General features: G+C 43.0%; 1 long non-coding RNA gene across 1 annotated transcript; it reads right to left on the bottom strand.

The window, feature by feature from the left end:
* Positions 1-5037: 5037 nt before the first annotated feature.
* On the bottom strand, positions 5038-24584 carry LOC147960435 (uncharacterized). The gene is made up of 3 exons (XR_015611095.1): positions 24239-24584; positions 22776-22850; positions 5038-5828 (listed from the first exon to the last, which is right to left on the bottom strand). It is a non-coding gene; the product is annotated as an uncharacterized LOC147960435 (long non-coding RNA).
* Positions 24585-25538: the final 954 nt, after the last annotated feature.

The raw sequence follows: 25538 nt of genomic DNA, 5'->3' as shown, positions 1-25538 counted from the left end.
TGCTGCAGATATTAAGTTTCCAGGTGTGGTTGAATTGACAACTCAGCTACTAATACTTGATAATATTCTTTGGCTCCCCTTGTGTCGAATCAATAAATTTGGGTTGAATACTCTACCCTCGAAAACTGTTGCGAACCCCTATACTTGTGGGTTATCAGAAGGCCAGCAAATTGATCTTTCATGACAAGATTCAGCAAAGCAGTATTAATTTCACAAGATTCAGCATCGGTAAGAGGAGCAATAGGAGTGCTAATAAAATCATCATTGTTGGTATTGGTAAAGTCACATAATTTAGTATTGTCTTGAGCCATTGTGACAAACAATCAACCCAACACACAATCACACAAGAGGCAAGCGAAAGAAGGCGAACGAAAAAAGGGAGAACGGAAAAGAGGCGAATAAAACGGCAAGGTTGGAGTGGGGGAGAGGAAAACGAGAGGCAAATGGCAAATAATGTAATGCGAGTGATAAGAGTTTGTGAAGGGTACTTGGTATGTCTTGGCTTGAGTGTAGATCTCCCCGGCAATGGCACCAGAAATCCTTCTTGCTACCTCTTGAGCATGTGTTGGTTTTTCCCTTAAAGAGGAAAGGGTGATGCAGCAAAGTAGCGTAAGTATTTCCCTCAGTTTTTGAGAACCAAGGTATCAATCCAGTAGGAGACTACACGCAAGTCGCCTAGTACCTGCACAAACAAATAAGAACCTTGCAACCGACGCGATAAAGGGGTTATCAATCCCTTCACGGCCACTTGCAAAAGTGAGATCTAGTAAAGATAATAAGATAAATATTTTTGGTATTTTTGTTGTATAGATTGGAAAATAAAGATTGCAAAATATATAGTAAACTAGAATTGTAGATCGGAAACTTATATGATGTAAAGTAGACCCGGGGGCCATAGGTTTCACTAGTGGCTTCTCTCAAGATAGCATATATTATGGTGGGTGAACAAATTACTGTCGAGCAATTGATAGAAAAGCATATAGTTATGAGAATATCTAAGCATGATCATGAACATAGGCATCACGTCCGTGTCAAGTAGACCGAAATGATTCTGCATCTACTACTATTACTCCACACATCGACCGCTATCTAGCATGCATCTAGAGTATTAAGTTCATAAGAACAGAGTAACGCATTAGGCAAGATGACATGATGTACAGGGATAAACTCAAGCAATATGATATAAATCCCATCTTTTTATCCTCGATGGCCACAATACAATACGTGCCTTGCTGCCCCTGCTGTCACTGGGAAAGGACACCACAAGATTGAACCCAAAGCTAAGCACTTCTCCCATTGCAAGAAAGATCAATCTAGTAGGCCAAACCAAACTGATAATTTGAAGAGACTTGCAAAGATATCAAATCATGCATATAAGAATTCAGAGAAGAATCAAATACTGTTCATAGATAATCTTAATCATAAACCCACAATTCATCGGATCTCGGCAAACACACCGCAAAAAGAATTACATCGAATAGATCTCCAAGAACATCGAGGTGAACTTTGTATTGAGATCCAAAGAGAGAGAAGAAGCCATCTAGCTAATAACTATGGACCTGAAGGTCTGTGGTAAACTACTCACACATCATCAGAGAGGCTGTGGTGTTGATGTAGAAGCCTTCCGTGATCGAATCCCCCTTTGGCAGATCGCCGGAAAAGGTCCCCAGATGGGATCTCACGGGTACAGAAGGTTGCGGCGGTGAAAAAGTGGTTTCATGGCTCCCCTGGATGTTTTCAGGGTATAAGAGTATATATAGGCGAAGGAAGTAGGTCGGTGGAGCTACGAGGGGCCCACGAGGGTGGGAGCGCGACTGGCCCCCTTGGGCGCGCCCGTTGCCGAAACTCCGCTGCGCCATGCCACCGGGATCCGTCGTCGGCCTTGCGGTATATGCAACACCACTCTTCCTCTTGTCCCCTCCAGCCAACACTTTCTCCAAAACAATGCCACCAAGAGGAAGAACGACACTGAAGGCACCGTCATCGTCTGATCCGGTAGACACAGATCTAGAGTTTCCCCCGGAATATCCCGATCGAGTTGACATGCCTAGCAACAACTATGCCTTGAGAAGGAAATGACGTCAGAGACGCCACCATTGTCCGCCAAAACCATAGTCAGGCGTGATTTTCACCGGAAGCCGCGTTGTCCCGATCTCGCGGTTGGCTGGAACCACACAGAGTTTCTCCATGAAGACATTTGCCGCCGCCGGTACTCCGGTGGAGATCCTCCATCCCCTCACTGAAGCCCTCATCGCAGCGCTGACTATCCAATCGATGACGAATCTGGGTGGGATCCAGATCCGCGGCCGCCGCCATGCCACCATCGCCAGCACCACCAGCCATGGGGTCGTCAGTTGCTGCCGCACGGCCAGGGAGCCGTCCTGGCCGCGGTGCGAAGCCCCCAGCCCGAGGTGCCCCAGCCGCCTCGAGTGGTTGCCGCCGCCGCCTCACGCTCAGCGCCTTGGCACTGAGCGTCGTCGCCGCCCCGGCCAACGCCAGCGGCAGCGGCAGCAGGATCTTTCTCTGTGGGGTTGGGGGCTGGCGGAGCTAGGATCTGATCCCCCTGCACCGCCTTGGGGTGGCAGCGCTAGGGGGTCGGGGGGGTCGTGCTGATGGAACGTGATGGGTGGTTCATAAGCATGCATCCATCCTAAAAAAGGGAGGGATTTTCACTTCCCGGACTCTGCACCAACTAGGGATACATATAACCATTTTAGTACGAGTACAAGATAAACATGATCCTTCGAATTTTTTTAATGAGATGTTTCACTATACACCAAGTTTGATCCTTAATAAATGCGGAAGAATCTCTGTGCATCACCTCTCAATTCTAGAAATTGAACTTGATTTGTTAGGCTGCACAACCGCATGCCCAACCACTGAGCCAAGACTCTTGCAAACTTCTGATGAGTTGATCATATGTTTTTTTCTTTAATTTTTTTTAGAAAAGGAGGAATCACCCCAGCCTCTGCATCTGGGAGATGCATGCGGACATATTATTTATTATTCACAATGACCTTACAAAGAAGTACAAGTAAGCCCGAGGCCAGCATCAAGATGACATATGTCGCTACTCCTATCCTCTTGATGAAGGGGTGCTGAATGTCCGGGCCAAATACCAAACAGACACCGCACAAAAGCCTAACATCTAACGTTGGATGCCCCATCCAAGCCACATAGGCGGGACTGGGTAACACTTCAGTCTGGCGCACTCTCAGTGAGTACCACGCGCACGTGCTGCAAAGGGCCGTCACCTCTGTCTTCCCTCGATCCATCCTCAAAGCATGTACTGACGCATTGACCTTGTCAGGCCTCTCTGCCATCGACGCCACCACGACGCCAGCCAACGTCGACCTCCTGCGTGTGTCCATCGCCACACATCTGATGCCAAGCCTCCACTGCTCCATGCCACCGAGAACCGCTGCCATGAATATGTAGAAATAAACACCGCTCCATCGAAGAACCCATCTACTGGTGCCTCGAGCCCGAGTGCCTCTCCAAGAATGCCGCCCCCAAGGGGGTAACGACACATGAATGCTGCCGTCATCCGATCAGCTAATCTAGGGTTTCCCCCAGAGGTATTGGGTGGGGTTGGAAGCTTCACCTTGATGAGGCCTTCATGAGGGAAACGATGATAAGGGCATCGTCATCACCGGCTCCGGCCAACGACCGAAGACCAAGTTTTCACCCGGATCCGTCCCAAGAAATCCACCCAACAACATGTGCACTATCTCGACCGCCTTCTAAGCCCCAGATCTAGCCGCCTAGATCTGGCGACTAACCGCAACAACAGAGCCACCGTAGGAGCCCTGGCCCACCGGCCACTTCCTGAGTGCGCCACCACTGGAGCCTGGGAGTAGGGCTCTCACCCCACCTCGCCAAACCGCGAGAGTCGCCGAGGTGATCCCGCACACTCATCACCGTCTCTGATCTGAACCAATCCACAGCAAAACCACGAGATCGGCGATGCATATCCGCCTTGGATAGAGACAGCACCATGCCATGCCGCCGCGGGAAGCCTGAGTTTCACCTGTCGCCACCTTCCAGGGCCGCCGCCGCCGACAGGCCGAGCCGCGGGCCACCGCGACCAAGGCCGCCATGACCCTGCGAGCCCATCGAACGACCGACGCCACCAAATCTTCCTCAGAGCCTAGCAGCTCCACCGCCCCTGCCCAACACCATGCCGCCATCTTGCACCGTCGCCTGGACGCGCCGCCGCGACCCAAATAGGGGGAGAGCGCCCCGGCGCCATGGGTGACCCGCCTCACCTGATCTGACATGAGAGGGAAGGGAGCCTCCACTACCGCCATCAGCCACCTGGGGCTTCGCCCGGTGACCTGCTCTAGCGGCGACGGAGGGGAGGGGGAGGATGGACTTGCCCGGCGGTGGGGGTAGGGTTTCTTGCCGCCTCTTCTTAAGGACTCGACCCCGCAGGCTGTCTCTGCTCCTCAGCTTCGACCAGTATCTTCTTGTAGGCCTCATAACACATGAATGAGATCCCTGCCACGGGAATAAGCTTGACGCAACTAGGTCCAAGCCCCTTGTAAAGGCCACCGATCCCTTCCTTCTGCATTATGCAGTAGAGAGACTAGTTACCAAGCCATGTTTAATTTATATAGTGGATGAGACTAGTTACCAATCCAAGTTTCTACTGTCAAATTGAATCAATGTTTTGTCATCTAAACATCAACTTGCCGGTTAGGCGAACCCAGACCCCTTTCCAGAAAGTGTGTGTACAAATTGCAAATTTTGATTTTCCCATTACATCTACTTAACTAATAGTAGCTTGCCTACTGTATAGCATTGACTAAAAAGTGATGCTATCACATTATTATTACAGTGCTCCCTCCACATGAAATTTGCTGCATTTACCAGCAAACTGAAAGTTATGTACTCCCTGATTCAAAGGACATTGTATAGAGGTTACGTCAATTAATTCAGATCGATGGAGTAAAATATTATTCTGAGTGTGCCCCACAATTAACATCAAATTGAACTGCAGAAGACCACACCACACCACATGATCACAGTAGGAAATGAAAGTTAACACTCTAGTGTTAATCAGAAGAGAACCCCGATAGCATCAGCAATACAACAGAGATTCGTTACATCAGATGATACATTTCAGTAGCATGGTCTCCTGGAAACTGCCAAGTAACATAAAGGAAAGTTACCGAGAAAGGTGCGGCTGCTCAATGGTGCACCTACACTCGGGTGAACAGTTTGCAAAAAATATAGAAAAATAGAAAAATCTGAAAGTTTTTGACATCAAACATATTAGGTGCTTGCAAAAATTTGTCTACTAATAACATTTGAGGAGCTCAAAACAAAAACAACAAAATTACTGCTCAAAAGTGTTCAAAACTATGACCACTGATTTTCTTTTTTGTGTCTATGGCTCCACAAATGATATTTGTGGACGAAATTTTGCAAGAACCTAATATGTTTGACCATGTTTCATGTCAGAAAAAAAATCAGTTTTGGTTTTTGTTCCTATTTTATATTTAAATTTGCAAGCACCTAAGTGAGCCATGTTTGACCATGGTTTTGTTTTGATACCAAGATTAGTGCTAACACAAGGAACCTTACACTTCTTGTGCGTGGACTCGGAATTTCGCCTGGCCTAAGGCGCAACGTTCTTCCCGTGGATTAGCGGATAGTGATGGTGTGGTTGTGTCCGCCCACTACTGATGGATGCAGCGACGGTGAGCAGGGCGGCAGGAGGAGACACGACACTTGTAGAAAGCTCCCCATGGGCCAACTTCTTGTTGCTTCCTTTTTTGTGTTTCCGGAAAGTCGAGTGCATCGCGGGTTAGAACAATATGCCGCTGTGATAGGAGTGCATTGCGAGACTGCTCAGAGAATTCTAAATAATTAAACATATGATCTCCTTTTTAAACACAATACAAATGCAAACGCTCGCATACACTCATCCATATGAATGCATGCACAGACATCATACACCTATGAGCATAGATTGAAATATAAATTGTTGATAGGATTACTCAACCCTCACCCCCCTCCTCCCTAGGCCTTATACTTCGCCCAACAGTTAATCTCAGATGGTGCTAAGGTCTAAAAACCAAAATCATCTGAACATAAGGGTAGACTCTCATAATAGGTGTGCACCAGAAAACTACCTTTTTCAACTATATATGGATTTTTTTGGCAAAAAAATAGGACGACGATAACTGCCACACATGTGGGTGTTAAGGAGTCTACCCACACGTCTTGTGTGATTTCTAAGAGGACCAGCCCACACGCCTACGTGTGGGCAAAACAACTAATGCCCACACACCTCTCTTTTTTCCTAGCGGTCCCTCTCACATGCCTACGTGTGGGCAAAATGCATAACGCCCACACGACCTCTCTCAGCCACCTACCTCACAATCCCTCACGCCCAGCGTGACAGTCACCACGCGTCCCCGTAGTTGCCATGGTCCGGACCCTCTTCAATATCCGTTTACCTGTAGTTGCCATGTCGCTGAACTACAGTTGCCATGGTTTCTCAACTGCAGTTGCCATCTCAGGTCAAGTGCCAGATGGCATTTTGGACAACTACAAATGTTGCCATGTATGGTCTGGTTTACTATAGTTGCCATGATTTGAAAACTTTAGAGGTTGCCACCTACTAACACTAAGCAGTTGCCATGTATGGTCTGGTTTACTACAGTTGTCGTGATTTGAAAACCTTAGGAGTTTCCACCTACTAACACTAGGCAGTTGCCATGTAGCACTACAAAGAGACATGACAAAACAACATGTTCGGGTAAAACAGAGAGTTGCCATCTGCTTACAAGCACACTAGGGCAGTTGCCGTGTACCCTGCAAAATATATGGCAACTGACATGTTCGGGTAAAAAAAAGAGAGAGTTGACATCTGCTTACAAGCACACTAGGGCACCATGTACACTGCAAAGCGCATGACAACTGACAGCTTGGATGTGGGAGAGGAGACGGGCGTGTGGGCAAGATGACAAATGCACACACACCAGTCTTTGTGCGTGAGTGAAAACTGGCGTGTGGGCGAACTGCTAAACGCCCACACACCGGCCCTTTCATGTGGTGAAACGGACGTGTGGGCGACCGGGTGAATGCCACACACCAGCCCAGTCCTATGTGGCACCACAAACATGCCAAGATTCGTGCACCCATAAACGAACGCGGATCCACGCGTGTGGGCGAGATGCAAACGCCCACACGTGTGGGCGTTAGTGTTTCCGAAAAACTATATATGGATTTGCCAAACATTAACCATTATTTTTTATTTCCAATAGCAGATTTTTTTTGGAAAAAAGATTGTTCCATTAACAATAAAGATTCTCCATTCACCCCACCCCCCCACCCCACACACACACACAGCACACACACAAAATTTATTCCTTCTTCACATATTCTCAAATAGTTATAACCTGGTTATTTTTCTAGCAAATGCAAGCTCTCCGCATTTCATTTTTGAACAGTTGCAAAACCTCCACATCACCATTCTTATTTTATTAGCAAGACATCATTTCACCGAGGTTATAAGGTGAAAAGACACTATAACGTGCATCCACCCTCCACGAACATGGTGAGAATGTGAAGTGTATTGCTCTCATATATTCCTTTTCTATTATTCATAAATCTATTGCTTCGAATTTCAACAGAAACACGTGAGGTATTATCTAGTTGAATATATAGACAATCTCAAAATATTGCAGTAGCACGTAAATCCTCGTACCCCAAGAAAAACTTAGGGTTCCTCGTATCCCGTTGGCGGTCCGCCTCGCCTCCGGTGGCCTTAGGGCCATGGCGATCCGGTGGACCCCGACCCTTACCGGCGGGAGGGCTCTGTTTTTAGGTGTTCCTGCGAGTCTTTTTAGGGTTTGTGTCCTGCTCAGGAAGACGAAATGGTAACGGCTCCCTGAAGATGGAATAAGGTTCTCCCCGCTTATCCCCCGTCCTAGTGGTGTGTCTAGCATCGTCTGTGGGTGTGTGGAGGTGTGTCTCCGATGGATCTGTCCTTTGTGGATTTGCTCGGATCTGGTCGTAGTTCATCTACCTTTGTGTTTCTTCAGGTTGGATCCTTTCGATCTATGCTATTATTCATCAGCAACGGTTGTTGTTCTAGTGTGCTGGTCCTTTGGGGTCTTAGCACGACGACTTTCCGACTGTCTACTACAACAAGTTTGCCGGCTCCGGCAAGGGAGGGGCGATGACGGCGGCGCGTCTTCGGCTCGCTTCAGTGCTTGTAGTCGTCACTAGGTGGTCTACGGATCTGGATGTAATTTTTATTATATCTGGTGTTCATTGTACTGACATGATTGAAGATGAATAGATTGGAAATTTTCTCACAAAAAAATCTGAAAATATTGCAAACTTGTCTACTATCAGTCTTTCCCACTCTCCTTCCAATTGGGACTTTGATCAATCGAAAACTCTCACAGCCTCAAGATCCCATTTGTTGATTTCCCGCAAAAAAAGATCCCCGCTCGCAATAAGAATAATACTATTGCGCACGTGCTTGGTTCTTCCCTGCTGAAAATTTCGTTCAGGCAGGATTTGATTGGCCCTCGACTTGTGTCATGGCATAATCTTTTATCCCGGCTGGTTTCGATTATCCTGACACAAGGTCGGTGTGACGCCCCCGATTCGACCGTACACTAATCATACACGCAAATGTGTACGATCAAGATCAGGGACTCACGGGAAGATATCACAACACAACTCTAGACACAAATAAAATAATACAAGCTTTACATTACAAGCCAGGGGCCTTGATACGTCTCCAACGTATCTATAATTTTTGATTGCTCCATGCTATATTATCTACTGTTTTGGACATTATTGGGCTTTATTATCCACTTTTTTATTATTTTTGGGACTAACCTACTAACCGGAGGCCCAACCCAGAATTGCTCCCATCTTGGGGCCTATTCCGGAGCTCCGCCGGAGGGGGCATCGATCGTGGAGGGCTTGTACATCAACACCATAGCCCCTCCGATGAAGTGTGAGTAGTTCGCCTCAGACCTACGAGTCCATAGTTAGTAGCTAGATGGCTTCTTCTCTCTTTTTGGATCTCAATACAATGTTCTCCCCCTCTCTTATGGAGAACTATTTGATGTAATCTTCTTTTTGCGGTGTGTTTGTTGAGACCGATGAATTGTGGGTTTATGATCAAGTCTATCTATGAATAATATTTGAATCTTCTCTGAATTCTTTTATGTTTGATTGGTTATCTTTGCAAGTCTCTTCGAATTATCAGTTTGTTTTGGCCTACTAGATTGATCTTTCTTGCAATGGGAGAAGTGGTTAGCTTTGGGCTCAATCTTGTGGTGTCCTTTCCCAGTGACAGTAGGGCAGCAAGGCACGTATTGTATTGTTGCCATCGAGGATAACAAGATGGGGTTTTCTTCATATTGCACAAGTCTATCCCTCTACATCATGTCATCTTGCTTAAGGCGTTACTCTGTTTTTAACTTAATACTCTAGATGCATGCTGGATAGCGGTCGATGAGTGGAGTAATAGTAGTAGATGCAGGCAGGAGTCGGTCTACTTGTCTCGGACGTGATGCCTATATAGATGATCGTACCTAGGTATTCTCATAATTATGCTCAATTTTGTCAATTGCTCAACAGTAATTTGTTCACCCACCGTAGAATACTTATGCTCTCGAGAGAAGCCACTAGTGAAACCTATGGCCCCCGGGTCTATCTTTATCATATTAATCTCCTACTACTTAGTTATTTCCTTTGCTATTTACTTTGCCTTTATTTTACTTTGCATCTTTATCATAAAAATACCAAAAATACTATCTTACCATATCTATCAGATCTCACTCTCGTAAGTGGCCTTATAGTAATTGACAACCCCTATTTGCGTTGGTTGCGAGGATATATTTGTTTTGTGCAGGTATGAGGGACTCGCGCGTAGCCTCCTACTGGATTGATACCTTGGTTCTCAAAAACTGAGGGAAATACTTACGCTACTTTGCTGCATCATCCCTTCCTCTTCGTGGAAAACCAACGCAGTGCTCAAGAGCTAGCAAGAAGGATTTTTGGCGCCGTTGCCGGGGAAGTCTACGCAAAAGTCAACATACCAAGTACCCATCACATACCCTTATCACCCGCATTACATTATTTTCCATTTGCCTCTCATTTTCCTCTCCCCCACTTCACCCTTGCCTTTTTATTCGCCCTCTCTCTCTCTCTATCCTCCCTCTCTTTCCTATTTGCCTCCTTTTGCCCGCTTGCTTTTTGTTTGCTTGTGTGTTAGTTTGCTTGCTTGTCACGACGGCTCAAGATAATACTAAATTGTGTTACTTCACCAATACCAACAACGATGATTTTATTAGCACTCCGATTGCTCCTCTTACCGATGCTGAATCTTGTGAAATTAATACTGCTTTGCTGAATCTTGTCATGAAAGATCCGTTTTCCGGCCTTCCTAGTGAAGATGTTGCTAGCCATCTAAATAGCTTCGTTGATTTGTGTGATATGCAAAAGAAGAAAGATGTGGATAATGATATTGTTAAATTGAAGCTATTTCCTTTTTCGCTTAGAGATCGTGGTAAAGCTTGGTTTTCGTCTTTGTCTAAAAATAGTATTGATTCATGGAACAAGTGCAAAGATGCTTTTATCGCTAAGTATTTTCCTCCCACTAAGATCATCTCTCTTAGAAACGATATTATGAATTTTAAGCAACTTGATCATGAACATGTTGCACAAGCTTGGGAGAGAATGAAATTAATGATACGTAATTGCCCTACTCATGGTTTAAATTTGTGGATGATTGTTCAGAATTTTTATGCCGGATTGAATTTTGCTTCTAGAAATCTTTTAGATTCGGCCGCGGCAGGAACTTTTATGGAAATCACTTTAGGAGAAGCTACTAAACTCCTAGATAATATTATGGTTAATTATTCTCAATGGCATACTGAAAGATCTACTAATAAAAAGGTGCATGCGATAGAAGAAATTAATGTTTTGAGTGGAAAGATGGATGAACTTATGAAATTATTTGCTAATAAGAGTGTTTCTTATGATCCTAATGATATGCCCTTGTCTACTTTGGTTGAGAATAATAATGAATCTATGGACGTGAATTTTGTTGGTAGGAACAATTTTGGTAACAACACGTATAGGGGAAATTTTAATCCTCGGCCTTATCCTAGTAATCCCTCTAATAATTATGGTAATTCCTACAACAATTCTTATGGAAATGATAATAAGATTCCCTCTTATTTTGAATCTAATATTAAAGAATTTATTACTTTGCAAAAGAATTTTAATGCTATGATTGAAGAAAAATTGCTTAAGATTGATGATTTGGCTAGGAACGTTGATAGAATTGCTCTTGATGTTGATTCTTTGAAACTTAGATCTATTCCACCTAAGCATGATATCAATGAGTCTCTCAAAGCCATGAGAATTTCCATTGATGAGTGCAAATAAAGAACCGCTAGGATGCGTGCTAAGAAAGATGCCTTTATAAGAGCGTGTTCTTCTAGTTCCTATGAAAATAAAGATGAAGATCTAAAAGTTATTGATGTGTCCCCTATTAAATCTTTGTTTTGCAATATGAATCTTGATAATGGGACTGAATATGATCCACCTTTACCTAGAAGGCGTTCCAAGAATTCGGAATTTGTTGATCTTGATGCTAAATTTGATAAAAGTGGGATTGAAGAAATTAAAACCCTAGATGTTGCTAAACCCACTATTATGGATTTCAAGGAATTTAACTATGAAAATTGCTCTTTGATTGATTTTATTTCCTTGTCGCAATCCGTGCTAAATTCTCCTCATGCTTATAGTCAAAATAAAGCGTTTACTAAACATATCGTTGATGCCTTGATGCAATCTTATGAAGAAAAACTTGAATTGGAAGTTTCTATCCCTAGAAAACTTTATGATGAGTGGGAACCAACTATTAAAATTAAAATTAAAGATCATGAAAGCTATGCTTTATGTGATTTGGGTGCTAGTGTTTCCATGATTCCAAAGGCTTTGTGTGATTTGTTAGGTTCCCGTGATTTAAATGATTGCTCTCTAAACTTGCACCTTGTGGATTCCACTATTAAGAAACCTATGGGAATAATTAATGATGTTTTTATTGTTGCAAATAGGAATTATGTGCCCGCAGATTTTATTGTTCTTCACATAGATTGCAATCCTTCATGTCCTATTATTCTTGGTAGACCTTTCCTTAGAACGATCGGTGCAATTATTGATATGAAGGAAGGAAATATTAGATTCCAATTTCCATTAAGGAAAGGCATGGAACACTTTCCTAGAAACAAAATTAAATTACCTTATGAATCTATTATGAGATCCACTTATGGGTTGCCTACCAAAGATGGCAATACCTAGATCTATTATTGCTTGTTATGCCTAGCTAGGGGCGTTAAACGATAGCGCTTGTTGAGAGGCAACCCAATTTTATTTTTATTACATGCTTTTTGCTCCTGTTTAGTAATAAATAATTAATTTAGAATCTATTTTGGTTATGTTTTTTGTGTTTAATTAGTGTTTGTGCCAAGTAGAACCGTTGGGAAGACTTGGGGAAAGTCTTGTTGAACTTGCTGTAAAAAACAGAAACTTTAGCGCTCACGAGAACTGCTGTCATTTTTATTTGGAACGTGATATTTAGTTAATTATTTTTGCATATGATTAATAGATAAATTCCTCACGTCCAGCCATTTATTTTAGAATTTTTGGGGTTCCAGATCTTGCGCTAGCTACAGATTAATACAGACTGTTCTGTTTTTGACAGATTCTGTTTCTCTTGTGTTGTTTGCTTATTTTGATGAATCTATGGCTAGTAAAATAGTTTATAAACCATAGAGAAGTTGTAATACAGTAGGTATAACACCAATATAAATAAAGAATGAGTTCATTACAGTACCTTGAAGTGGCCTTTTATTTTCTTTCGCTAACGGAGCTCACGAGATTTTCTACTTTAAGTTTTGTGTTGTGAAGTTTTCAAGTTTTGGGTAAAGATTTGATGGATTATGGAACAAGGAGTGGCAAGAACATAAGCTTGGGGATGCCCATGGCACCCCCAAGATAATCAAAGGACACTTAAAAGCCAAAGCTTGGGGATGCCCCGGAAGGCATCCCCTCTTTAGTCTACTTCTATCGGTAACTTTACTTGGAGCTATATTTTTATTCGCCACATGATATTTGTTTTGCTTGGGGCGTCTTGTATTATTTGAGTCTTTGCTTGTTATTTTACCACAATCATCCTTTCTGTACACTCCTTTTGAGAGAGCCATACATGATTTGGAATTTGTTAGAATACTCTATGTGCTTCGCTTATATCTTTTGAGTTATATAATTTTGCTCTAGTACTTCACTTATATCTTTTAGAACACGGTGGTGAATTTGTTTTAAAGAAACTATTGATCTCTCATGCTTCACTTAGATTATTTTGAGAGTCTTAAATAGCATGGTAATTTGCTTAAAATCCTAATGTGTTTGGTATACAAGATTAATAATAAAACTTTCTTATGAGTGTGTTGAATACTATGATAAGTTTGATACTTGATAATTGTTTTGAGATATGGAGATGGTGATATTAAAGTCATGCTAGTTGAGTAGTTGTGAATTTAAGAAATACTTGTGTTGAAGCTTGTGATTCCCGTAGCATGCACGTATGGTGAACCGTTATGTGATGAAGTCGGAGCATGATTTATTTATTGATTTTCTTCCTTATGAGTGGCGGTCGGGGACGAGCGATGGTCTTTTCCTACCAATCTATCCCCCTAGGAGCATGTGCGTAATACTTTGCTTTGATAACTTGTAGATTTTGGCAATAAGTATATGAGTTCTTTATGACTAATGTTGACTCCATGGATTATACGCACTCTCACCCTTCCACCTTTGCTAGCCTCTCTAATACCGCGCACCTTTCGCCGGTATCATACACCCACCATACCTACCTATTATGGCATTTCCATAGACATTCCGAGATATATTGCCATGCAACTTTCCACTGTTCTGTTATCGAGTTATAATTGTTGAGTTGTAAGAAAAATAAAAGTGTGATGATCATCATTATTAGAGCATTGTCCCAGTAAGGAAAGGGTGTTGGAGACTATGATTCCCCCATAAGTCGGGATAAGAGTCCGGACGAAAAATAAATAAAAGAGGCCAAAGAAGCCCAAATGAATAAAAAATGAGAGAAAAAGAGAGAAGGGACAATGTTACAATCCTTTTACCACACTTGTGCTTCAAAGTAGCACCATGATCTTCATAGTAGAGAGTCTCTCATGTTATCACTTTCATATACTAGTGGGAATCTTTCATTATAGAACTTGGCTTGTATATTCCAATGATGGGCTTCCTCAAATTGCCCTAGGTCTTCATGAGCAAGCAAGTTGGATGCACACCCACTTAGTTTCTTTTTGAGCTTTCATATACTTATAGCTCTAGTGCATCCATTGCATGGCAATCCCTACTCACTCACATTGATATCTATTGATGGTCATCTCCATAGCCCGTTGATACGCCTAGTTGATGTGAGACTATCTTCTCCTTTTTGCCTTCTCCACAACCACCACTCTATTCCACCTATAGTGCTATATCCATGGCTCACGCTCATGTATTGCGTGAAGATTGAAAAAGTTTTGAGAATGTCAAAAGTATGAAACAATTGCTTGGCTTGTCATCGGGGTTGTGCATGATTTAAATATTTTGTGTAGTGAAGATAGAGCATAGCCAGACTATATGATTTTGTAGGGATAACTTTCTTTAGCCATGTTATTTTGAGAAGACATAAAGTATGCTTGAAGTATTATTATTTTTATGTCAATATGAAATTTTGTCTTGAATCTTTCGGATCTGAATATTCATACCACAATTAAGAAGAATTACATTAAAATTATGCCAAGTAGCACTCCGCATCAAAAATTCTGTTTTTATCATTTACCTACTCGAGAAGGAGCAGGAATTAAGCTTGGGGATGCTTGATACGTCTCCAACGTATCTATAATTTTTGATTGCTCCATGCTATATTATCTACTGTTTTGGAAATTATTGGGCTTTATTATCCACTTTTATATTATTTTTGGGACTAACCTATTAACCGGAGGCCCAGCCCAGAATTGATGTTTTTTGCCTGTTTTAGGGTTTCGAAGAAAAGGAATATCAAACGGAGTCCAAACGGAATGAAACCTTCGGGAACGTGATTTTCTCAACGAACAAGACCAGGGAGACTTGGACCCTACGTCAAGAAAGAAAAGAGGAGGCCATGAGGTAGGGGGCGCGCCTACCCCCCTCCCCCCCCTCCAGGCGCACCCTCCACCCTCGTGGGCCCCTGTTGCTCCACGGACGTATTCCTTCCTCCTATATATACCTACTTACACCCAAACGATCAGATACAGAGCTAAAACCCTAATTCCAGCGCCTCAACTTTCTGTATCCACGAGATCCCATCTTGGGGCCTGTTCCGGAGCTCCGCCGGAGGGGGCATCGATCACGGAGGGCTTCTACATCAACACCATAGCCCCTCCGATGAAGTGTGAGTAGTTCCCCTCAGACCTACGGGTCCATAGTTAGTAGCTAGATGGCTTCTTCTCTCTTTTTGGATCTCAATACAATGTTCTCCCCCTCTCTTGTGGAGAACTATTCGATGTAATCTTCTTTTTGCGGTGTGTTTGTTGAGACCGATGAATTGTGGGTTTATGATCAAGTCTATCTATGAATAATATTTGAATCTTCTCTGAATTCTTTTATGTTTGATTGGTTATCTTTGCAAGTCTCTTCGAATTATCAGTTTGTTTTGGCCTACTAGATTGATCTTTCTTGCAATGGGAGAAGTGGTTAGCTTTGGGCTCAATCTTGTGGTGTCCTTTCCCAGTGACAGTAGGGCAGCAAGGCACGTATTGTATTGTTGCCATCGAGGATAACAAGATGGGGTTTTCTTCATATTGCACAAGTCTATCCCTCTACATCATGTCATCTTGCTTAAGGCGTTACTCTGTTTTTAACTTAATACTCTAGATGCATGCTGGATAGCGGTCGATGAGTGGAGTAATAGTAGTAGATGCAGGCAGGAGTCGGTCTACTTGTCTCGGACGTGATGCCTATATAGATGATCGTACCTAGATATTCTCATAATTATGCTCAATTTTGTCAATTGCTCAACAGTAATTTGTTCACCCACCATAGAATACTTATGCTCTCGAGAGAAGCCACTACTGAAACCTATGGCCCCGGGGTCTATCTTTATCATATTAATCTCCTACTACTTAGTTATTTCCTTTGCTATTTACTTTGCCTTTATTTTAGTTTGCATATTTATCATAAAAATACCAAAAATATTATCTTACCATATCTATCAGATCTCACTCTCGTAAGTGGCCTTATAGTAATTGACAACCCCTATTTGCGTTGGTTTCGAGGATTTATTTGTTTCGTGCAGGTACGAGGGACTCGCGCGTAGCCTCCTACTGGATTGATACCTTGGTTCTCAAAAACTGAGGGAAGTACTTACGCTACTTTGATGCATCATCCCTTCCTCTTCGAGGAAAACCAACGCAGTGCTCAAGAGCTAGCAAGAAGGATTTCTGGCGCCGTTGCCGGGGAGGTCTATGCAAAAGTCAACATACCAAGTACCCATCACATACCCTTATCTCCCGCATTACATTATTTGCCATTTGCCTCTCGTTTTCCTCTCCCCCACTTCACCCTTGCCGTTTTATTCGCCCTCTCTCTCTCTCTATCCTCCCTCTCTTTCCTATTTGCCTCCTTTTGCCCGCTTGCTTTTTGTTTGCTTGTGTGTTAGTTTTCTTGCTTGTCACAATGGCTCAAGATAATACTAAATTGTGTGATTTCACCAATACCAACACCAATGATTTTATTAGCACTCCGATTGCTCCTCTTACCGATGCTGAATCTTGTGAAATTAATACTGCTTTGCTGAATCTTGTCATGAAAGATCCGTTTTCCGGCCTTCCTAGTGAAGATGTTGCTAGCCATCTAAATAGCTTCGTTGATTTGTGTGATATGCAAAATAAGAAAGATGTGGATAATGATATTGTTAAATTGAAGCTATTTCCTTTTTCGCTTAGAGATCGTGGTAAAGCTTGGTTTTCGTCTTTGTCTAAAAATAGTATTGATTCATGGAACAAGTGCAAAGATGCTTTTATCGCTAAGTATTTTCCTCCCACTAAGATCATCTCTCTTAGAAACGATATTATGAATTTTAAGCAACTTGATCATGAACATGTTGCACAAGCTTGGGAGAGAATGAAATTAATGATACGTAATTGCCCTACTCATGGTTTAAATTTGTGGATGATTGTTCAGAATTTTTATGCCGGATTGAATTTTGCTTCTAGAAATCTTTTAGATTCGGCCGCGGCAGGAACTTTTATGGAAATCACTTTAGGAGAAGCTACTAAACTCCTAGATAATATTATGGTTAATTATTCTCAATGGCATACTGAAAGATCTACTAATAAAAAGGTGCATGCGATAGAAGAAATTAATGTTTTGAGTGGAAAGATGGATGAACTTATGAAATTATTTGCTAATAAGAGTGTTTCTTATGATCCTAATGATATTCCCTTGTCTACTTTGGTTGAGAATAATAATGAATCTATGGACGTGAATTTTGTTGGTAGGAACAATTTTGGTAACAACACGTATAGGGGAAATTTTAATCCTCGGCCTTATCCTAGTAATCCCTCTAATAATTATGGTAATTCCTACAACAATTCTTATGGAAATGATAATAAGATTCCCTCTTATTTTGAATCTAATATTAAAGAATTTATTACTTTGCAAAAGAATTTTAATGCTATGATTGAAGAAAAATTGCTTAAGATTGATGATTTGGCTAGGAACGTTGATAGAATTGCTCTTGATGTTGATTCTTTGAAACTTAGATCTATTCCACCTAAGCATGATATCAATGAGTCTCTCAAAGCCATGAGAATTTCCATTGATGAGTGCAAATAAAGAACCGCTAGGATGCGTGCTAAGAAAGATGCCTTTATAAGAGCGTGTTCTTCTAGTTCCTATGAAAATAAAGATGAAGATCTAAAAGTTATTGATGTGTCCCCTATTAAATCTTTGTTTTGCAATATGAATCTTGATAATGGGACTGAATATGATCCACCTTTACCTAGAAGGCGTTCCAAGAATTCGGAATTTGTTGATCTTGATGCTAAATTTGATAAAAGTGGGATTGAAGAAATTAAAACCCTAGATGTTGCTAAACCCACTATTATGGATTTCAAGGAATTTAACTATGAAAATTGCTCTTTGATTGATTTTATTTCCTTGTCGCAATCCGTGCTAAATTCTCCTCATGCTTATAGTCAAAATAAAGCGTTTACTAAACATATCGTTGATGCCTTGATGCAATCTTATGAAGAAAAACTTGAATTGGAAGTTTCTATCCCTAGAAAACTTTATGATGAGTGGGAACCAACTATTAAAATTAAAATTAAAGATCATGAAAGCTATGCTTTATGTGATTTGGGTGCTAGTGTTTCCATGATTCCAAAGGCTTTGTGTGATTTGTTAGGTTCCCGTGATTTAAATGATTGCTCTCTAAACTTGCACCTTGTGGATTCCACTATTAAGAAACCTATGGGAATAATTAATGATGTTTTTATTGTTGCAAATAGGAATTATGTGCCCGCAGATTTTATTGTTCTTCACATAGATTGCAATCCTTCATGTCCTATTATTCTTGGTAGACCTTTCCTTAGAACGATCGGTGCAATTATTGATATGAAGGAAGGAAATATTAGATTCCAATTTCCATTAAGGAAAGGCATGGAACACTTTCCTAGAAACAAAATTAAATTACCTTATGAATCTATTATGAGATCCACTTATGGGTTGCCTACCAAAGATGGCAATACCTAGATCTATTATTGCTTGTTATGCCTAGCTAGGGGCGTTAAACGATAGCGCTTGTTGAGAGGCAACCCAATTTTATTTTTATTACATGCTTTTTGCTCCTGTTTAGTAATAAATAATTAATTTAGAATCTATTTTGGTTATGTTTTTTGTGTTTAATTAGTGTTTGTGCCAAGTAGAACCGTTGGGAAGACTTGGGGAAAGTCTTGTTGAACTTGCTGTAAAAAACAGAAACTTTAGCGCTCACGAGAACTGCTGTCATTTTTATTTGGAACGTGATATTTAGTTAATTATTTTTGCATATGATTAATAGATAAATTCCTCACGTCCAGCCATTTATTTTAGAATTTTGGGGGTTCCAGATCTTGCGCTAGCTACAGATTAATACAGACTGTTCTGTTTTTGACAGATTCTGTTTCTCGTGTGTTGTTTGCTTATTTTGATGAATCTATGGCTAGTAAAATAGTTTATAAACCATAGAGAAGTTGGAATACAGTAGGTATAACACCAATATAAATAAAGAATGAGTTCATTACAGTACCTTGAAGTGGTCTTTTATTTTCTTTCGCTAACGGAGCTCACGAGATTTTCTACTTTAAGTTTTGTGTTGTGAAGTTTTCAAGTTTTGGGTAAAGATTTGATGGATTATGGAACAAGGAGTGGCAAGAACATAAGCTTGGGGATGCCCATGGCACCCCCAAGATAATCAAAGGACACCTAAAAGCCAAAGCTTGGGGATGCCCCGGAAGGCATCCCCTCTTTAGTCTACTTCTATCGGTAACTTTACTTGGAGCTATATTTTTATTCGCCACATGATATTTGTTTTGCTTGGGGCGTCTTGTATTATTTGAGTCTTTGCTTGTTATTTTACCACAATCATCCTTTCTGTACACTCCTTTTGAGAGAGCCATACATGATTTGGAATTTGTTAGAATACTCTATGTGCTTCGCTTATATCTTTTGAGTTATATAATTTTGCTCTAGTACTTCACTTATATCTTTTAGAGCACGGTCGTGAATTTGTTTTATAGAAACTATTGATCTCTCATGCTTCACTTAGATTATTTTTAGAGTCTTAAATAGCATGGTAATTTGCTTAAAATCCTAATATGCTTGGTATACAAGATTAATAATAAAACTTTCTTATGAGTGTGTTGAATACTATGATAAGTTTGATACTTGATAATTGTTTTGAGATATGGAGATGGTGATATTAAAGTCATGCTAATTGAGTAGTTGTGAATTTAAGAAATACTTGTGTTGAAGCTTGTGATTCCCGTAGCATGCACGTATGGTGAACCATTATGTGATGAAGTCGGAGCATGATTTATTTATTAATTGTCTTCCTTAAGAGTGGCGGTCGGGGACGAGCGATGGTCTTTTCCTACCAATCTATCCCCCTAGGAGCATGTGCGTAATACTTTGCTTTGATAACTTGTAGATTTTGGCAATAAGTATATGAGTTCTTTATGACTAATGTTGACTCCATGGATTATACGCACTCTCACCCTTCCACCTTTGCTAGCCTCTCTAATACCGCGCACCTTTCGCCGGTATCATACACCCACCATACCTACCTATTATGGAATTTCCATAGACATTTCGAGATATTGCTATGCAACTTTCCACTGTTCTGTTATCGAGTTGTAATTGTTGAGTTGTTAGAAAAATAAAAGTGTGATGATCATCATTATTAGAGCATTGTCCCAGTAAGGAAAGGATGATGGAGACTATGATTCCCCCACAAGTCGGGATGAGACTCCGGACGAAAAATAAATAAAAGAGGCCAAAGAAGCCCAAATGAATAAAAAATGAGAGAAAAAGAGAGAAGGACAATGTTACTATCCTTTGACCACACTTGTGCTTCAAAGTAGCACCATGATCTTCATAGTAGAGAGTCTCTCATGTTATCACTTTCATATACTAGTGAGAATCTTTCATTATAGAACTTGGCTTGTATATTCCAATGATGGGCTTCCTCTAATTGCCCTAGGTCTTCATGAGCAAGCAAGTTGGATGCACACCCACTTAGTTTCTTTTTGAGCTTTCATACACTTATAGCTCTAGTGCATCCGTTGCATGGCAATCCCTACTCACTCACATTGATATCTATTGATGGGCATCTCCATAGCCCGTTGGTACGCCTAGTTGATGTGAGACTATCTTCTCCTTTTTGTCTTCTCCATAACCACCACTCTATTCCACCTATAGTGCTATATCCATGGCTCACGCTCATGTATTGCGTGAAGATTGAAAAAGTTTTGAGAATGTCAAAAGTATGAAACAATTGCTGGGCTTGTCATCGGGTTTGTGCATGATTTAAATATTTTGTGTGGTGAAGATAGAGCATAGCCAGACTATATGATTTTGTAGGGATAACTTTCTTTAGCCATGTTATTTTGAGAAGACATAATTGCTTTGTTAGTATGCTTGAAGTATTATTATTTTTATGTCAATATGAACTTTTGTCTTGAATCTTTCGGATCTGAATATTCATACCACAATTAAGAAGAATTACATTAAAATTATGCCAAGTAGCACTCCGCATCAAAAATTCTGTTTTTATCATTTACCTACTCGAGGACGAGCAGGAATTAAGCTTGGGGATGCTTGATACGTCTCCAATGTATCTATAATTTTTGATTGCTCCATGCTATATTATCTACTGTTTTGGAAATTATTGGGCCTTATTATCCATTTTTATATTATTTTTGGGACTAACCTATTAACCGGAGGCCCAGCCCAGAATTGCTATTTTTTGCCTGTTTTAGGGTTTCGAAGAAAAGGAATATCAAACGGAGTCCAAACGGAATGAAACCTTCGGGAACGTGATTTTCTCAACGAACAAGACCAGGGAGACTTGGACCCTACGTCAAGAAAGAAAAGAGGAGGCCACGAGGTAGGGGGGCGAGCCTACCCCCCCCCCCAGGCGCGCCCTCCACCCTCGTGGTCCCCCTGTTGCTCCACCGACGTACTCCTTCCTCCTATAGTTAGTAGCTAGATGGCTTCTTCTCTCTTTTTGGATCTCAATACAATGTTTTCCCCCTCTCTTGTGGAGAACTATTCGATGTAATCTTATTTTTGCGGTGTGTTTGTTGAGACCGATGAATTATGGATTTATGATCAAGTCTATCTATGAATAATATTTAAATCTTCTCTGAATTCTTTTATGTATGATTGGTTATCTTTGCAAGTCTCTTCGAATTATCAGTTTGGTTTGGCCTACTAGATTGATCTTTCTTGCAATGGGAGAAGTGCTTAGCTTTGGGTTCAATCTTGCGGTGTCCTTTCCTAGTGACAGTAGGGGCAGCAAGGCACGTATTGTATTGTTGCCATCGAGGATAACAAGATGGGGTTTTCTTCATATTGCATGAGTCTATCCCTCTATATCATGTCATCTTGCTTAAGGCGTTACTCTGTTTTTAACTTAATACTCTAGATGCATGCTGGATAGCGGCCAATGAGTGGAGTAATAGTAGTAGATGCAGGCAGGAGTCGGTCTACTTGTCTCGGACGTGATGCCTATATACATGTTCATACCTAGATATTCTCATAATTATGCTCAACGATCAGTACTAATAGCAGTAGCAGTAGTAGTAGCAGTAGTAGTAGTAGCAGTAGTAGCAGTAGCAGCAGTAGCAGTAGCAGCAGTAGCAGTAGCAGTAGTAGCAGGAGTAGCAGTAGTAGCAGGAGCAGGAGTAGTAGCAGTAGTAGCAGTAGTAGTAGTAATAGTAGTAGTAGTAGTAGCAGCAGCAGTAGTAGCAGTAGCAGTAGCAGTAGCATTAGCAGTAGCAGCAGCAGTAGTAGTAGTAGCAGCAGTAGCAGCAGCAGCAGCAGTAGCAGTAGTAGCAGTAGTAGCAGTAGTAGTAGTAGAGAATGGAATGGACGATATCAGGATGATCAAAGGGGGGGCTTGCCTGGTTGCTCGGACGAGAAGGAGGGGTCGTCGGTGACGTAGTCGATCACAACGGCATCGGCAGCCATCACGGGGTCTACCGAAAAGAAGAGGAGGAAAAACAGTAAATACATAGCAAACAAGTGCATAACAGGACAACAGGCAGAGCTAGACGTGTTCTAACGTGGTGCTACACGTTACAGGCGAAGGGGATAACGGGAATGCTTTCTCGAAGTTTGGCATTTTCGGACAGATGAACCGGAGGGGAAAGGTTCGATGCTCGCTATGCTAGGGACGTGTGGCAGACGAACGGACTACGTATCCGGATTCGTCTCGTCATTCTGAGCAACTTTCATGTATAAAACTTTTTCATCCGAGCTACGGTTTATTTTATATTAATTACTAAAATTTTAGCAATATTCTGAAATTAATATTAATTTGAAAATAATGCTTAAATGCTAGATGCACCCAGCTCTGCGTGCACAGAAGTGTACCAGAGGCTGACAGGTGGACCAGGGGGTCCCGGTTGATCAGTCAACGTTTGACTGGTCAACAGGGGGTGGGGCCCCTTGTCATTGACTGTTTCATTAACTAACTGGTTAATTTAATCTAATTAGGTTATTAGGCTAATTAACTTTAATTAGTTTAATTAAACCTAATTAATTAAGTTGATTGATTAATTATATATTTTTATTTTTATATACTTTTTTGTAAATCTTTTTTAAGAGCCAGGGTGCTGGGGGCCGCTGGCAATGGCACACGGCCCGCGGGGCGAGGGTTATCGGGTGCGGGCGCCCGCGCACCCGCACAGGGGCGACAGAGAGCACCGACGGGGGCCGTGACCACGACGCGGCCTGGGGCCGACGGCGGTCGGCGATGGCGACCGGGGCAGCATGAACGGCGGCGAGGGGGTACAGGTGCGCCGGGGCCTAGGCGCGGCTAGCGCGTCGTGCGTGGGGCTGTCGGGGCTGCAGCAAACGAGCGGGCGCGTGGCCAGTGAGGGCGGGGACCGTGCGTGCGGAGAGCGGTCGCGGGATGGGCGCGGGCGAGCGATGGGTGAGGTGCGGTGGCGGCGGCAGTCAGCGGGGCAGCCGGCGTCGGTGGATGCAGTCGCGGGGGGAGGCAAGCAGTAGCAAGAAGGCGGGAGCAACGGCGAGCACGCACAGGAAGCGGCGAGCAACAGCGGTCGAGGCCGGGCGCAACAGGAAGCAGAGCAGCGCAGGAGGGCGCACAAAGCGCGGGCTGGGGCGCGTCGGCTAGGCCGACGCGGGGCTGGGCCGCAGCAGACGCACCCGGGGCGGCCAAGGGTGCGGCCGAGACGAGCAGGGTGTGGCCCGGGGGCGGGAAACGCGACCACGTTGTGGCGACCACGCGCTCGTGGGATGCGGGCGCGGTGCGGTGAGCGTTGTCTCGGACGGCGGCGAGACATGGCATCTATGACGAGGGGACGACGGGGGGAAACAGGGGGACAGATCTGGGGCTCACCGCGGAGCTCGGCGGCGTGCTTGGGGAGGCTGGGGCGGTGCCGGAGCTGCGGATCGACGACGATGCAGAGACGGCGGCCGACGGAGGCGAACGGCGATTGCGGCGGCTTGATGGCGTCCTGGCTCTAGCTCGATGGTGTGGATGATGTGGGAGACGGCGGCAATGCTTCTGGACAGGGAGGAACGGCCCCGTGGCCAAAGCTATGGCGGGGTGGCGACGATGGAGGGAGGTCCGACGAGGTGAGGCAGTGGCCTCGGGCGTCGGGGCGAGGAGGTGGCTCAGGTGTGGAGCTGATCTTGGCGAGGCGAGGGAAAGAATGGGGAAGGAGCGAGGGGCGGATGCGGGAGAAGTATCTGGGGGAGGCCTCGGTGGAGGCCTTATTCTTTCCAGGCGTCGCCATCGACGCGGTCCGGCGGGGCCAGCCCCTCGGTCGGTCGAACAGGAGAAGCCGACGGTGAGAGGGGGAGTAGGCGGGGCTGCCGGGCCCGCCACTTCGGCCTAAGGCCCAGGGCAGTGAGGGGGTCTTTATTTTCTTTAAACTTTGTTTTTAAATTTGAATTTGGACCGGATTCGAACAAACACAAGTTTAACAACAGTAATCATGATGACGTGGCATCATTAGCAGAGATTTACTGTAGCTTAATTATCCGGGCATCACATTTGGGATGTGTTTTGCTGGAACCTTACTATATCAGGGTCTTTCACAGTAGACTCTATGTACCGTGCACTCTCGCATTCTGAGGTATCAACGAGTAATAATAAGAAAATTTGGAAGTCTAAGATTTCACTAGAAGTGAAAATCTTCATGTGGTATCTTCGTAGGGGAGTTGTGTTAACTAAAGACAACCTCACACGGCGTAACTGGCAAGGGAGTGAGAAGTGTTCTTTTTGTACTCATGACGAGACAATCAAACACCTCCTTTTTCAATGCAAGTTTGCACGTTTTAAGTGGCCAGTCATCCAAATAACGTCAAATTTGTATCTGCCCACAAGTGTTGCCAATATTTTTGATCCTTGGTTGGACGGTATTACAAATAGGTTCAAAACGCTAATAAGGGTGGGAGCGTATGCCTTAATTTGATCGCTTTGACTATGTAGAAATGATTTGGTTTTTAATGACAAAAATGTTTTTTCTATACAGGTTATTTTTCGGTGTACGCACTCGCTACATATGTGGTCTATGCTACAACGGCCAAAGTACCAACCGCTGTTCATGGCGGTGTGTACGTGATTGGAGCAGGTGGTTACGGAGGGTTTTTTCAACATAGGTGGCAGCATAACCTACAGATCGATCCACCAC

The sequence above is a fragment of the Triticum urartu genome, chromosome 7A (genome assembly GCF_056163025.1).
Source record: "Triticum urartu cultivar PI428250 chromosome 7A, HENAU_Tu73, whole genome shotgun sequence".
Taxonomy (NCBI): Eukaryota; Viridiplantae; Streptophyta; class Magnoliopsida; order Poales; family Poaceae; genus Triticum; species Triticum urartu.
The sequence above is the reverse complement of the archived record's forward strand: the minus strand, read 5'-3'. Positions and strand labels throughout refer to the sequence as shown.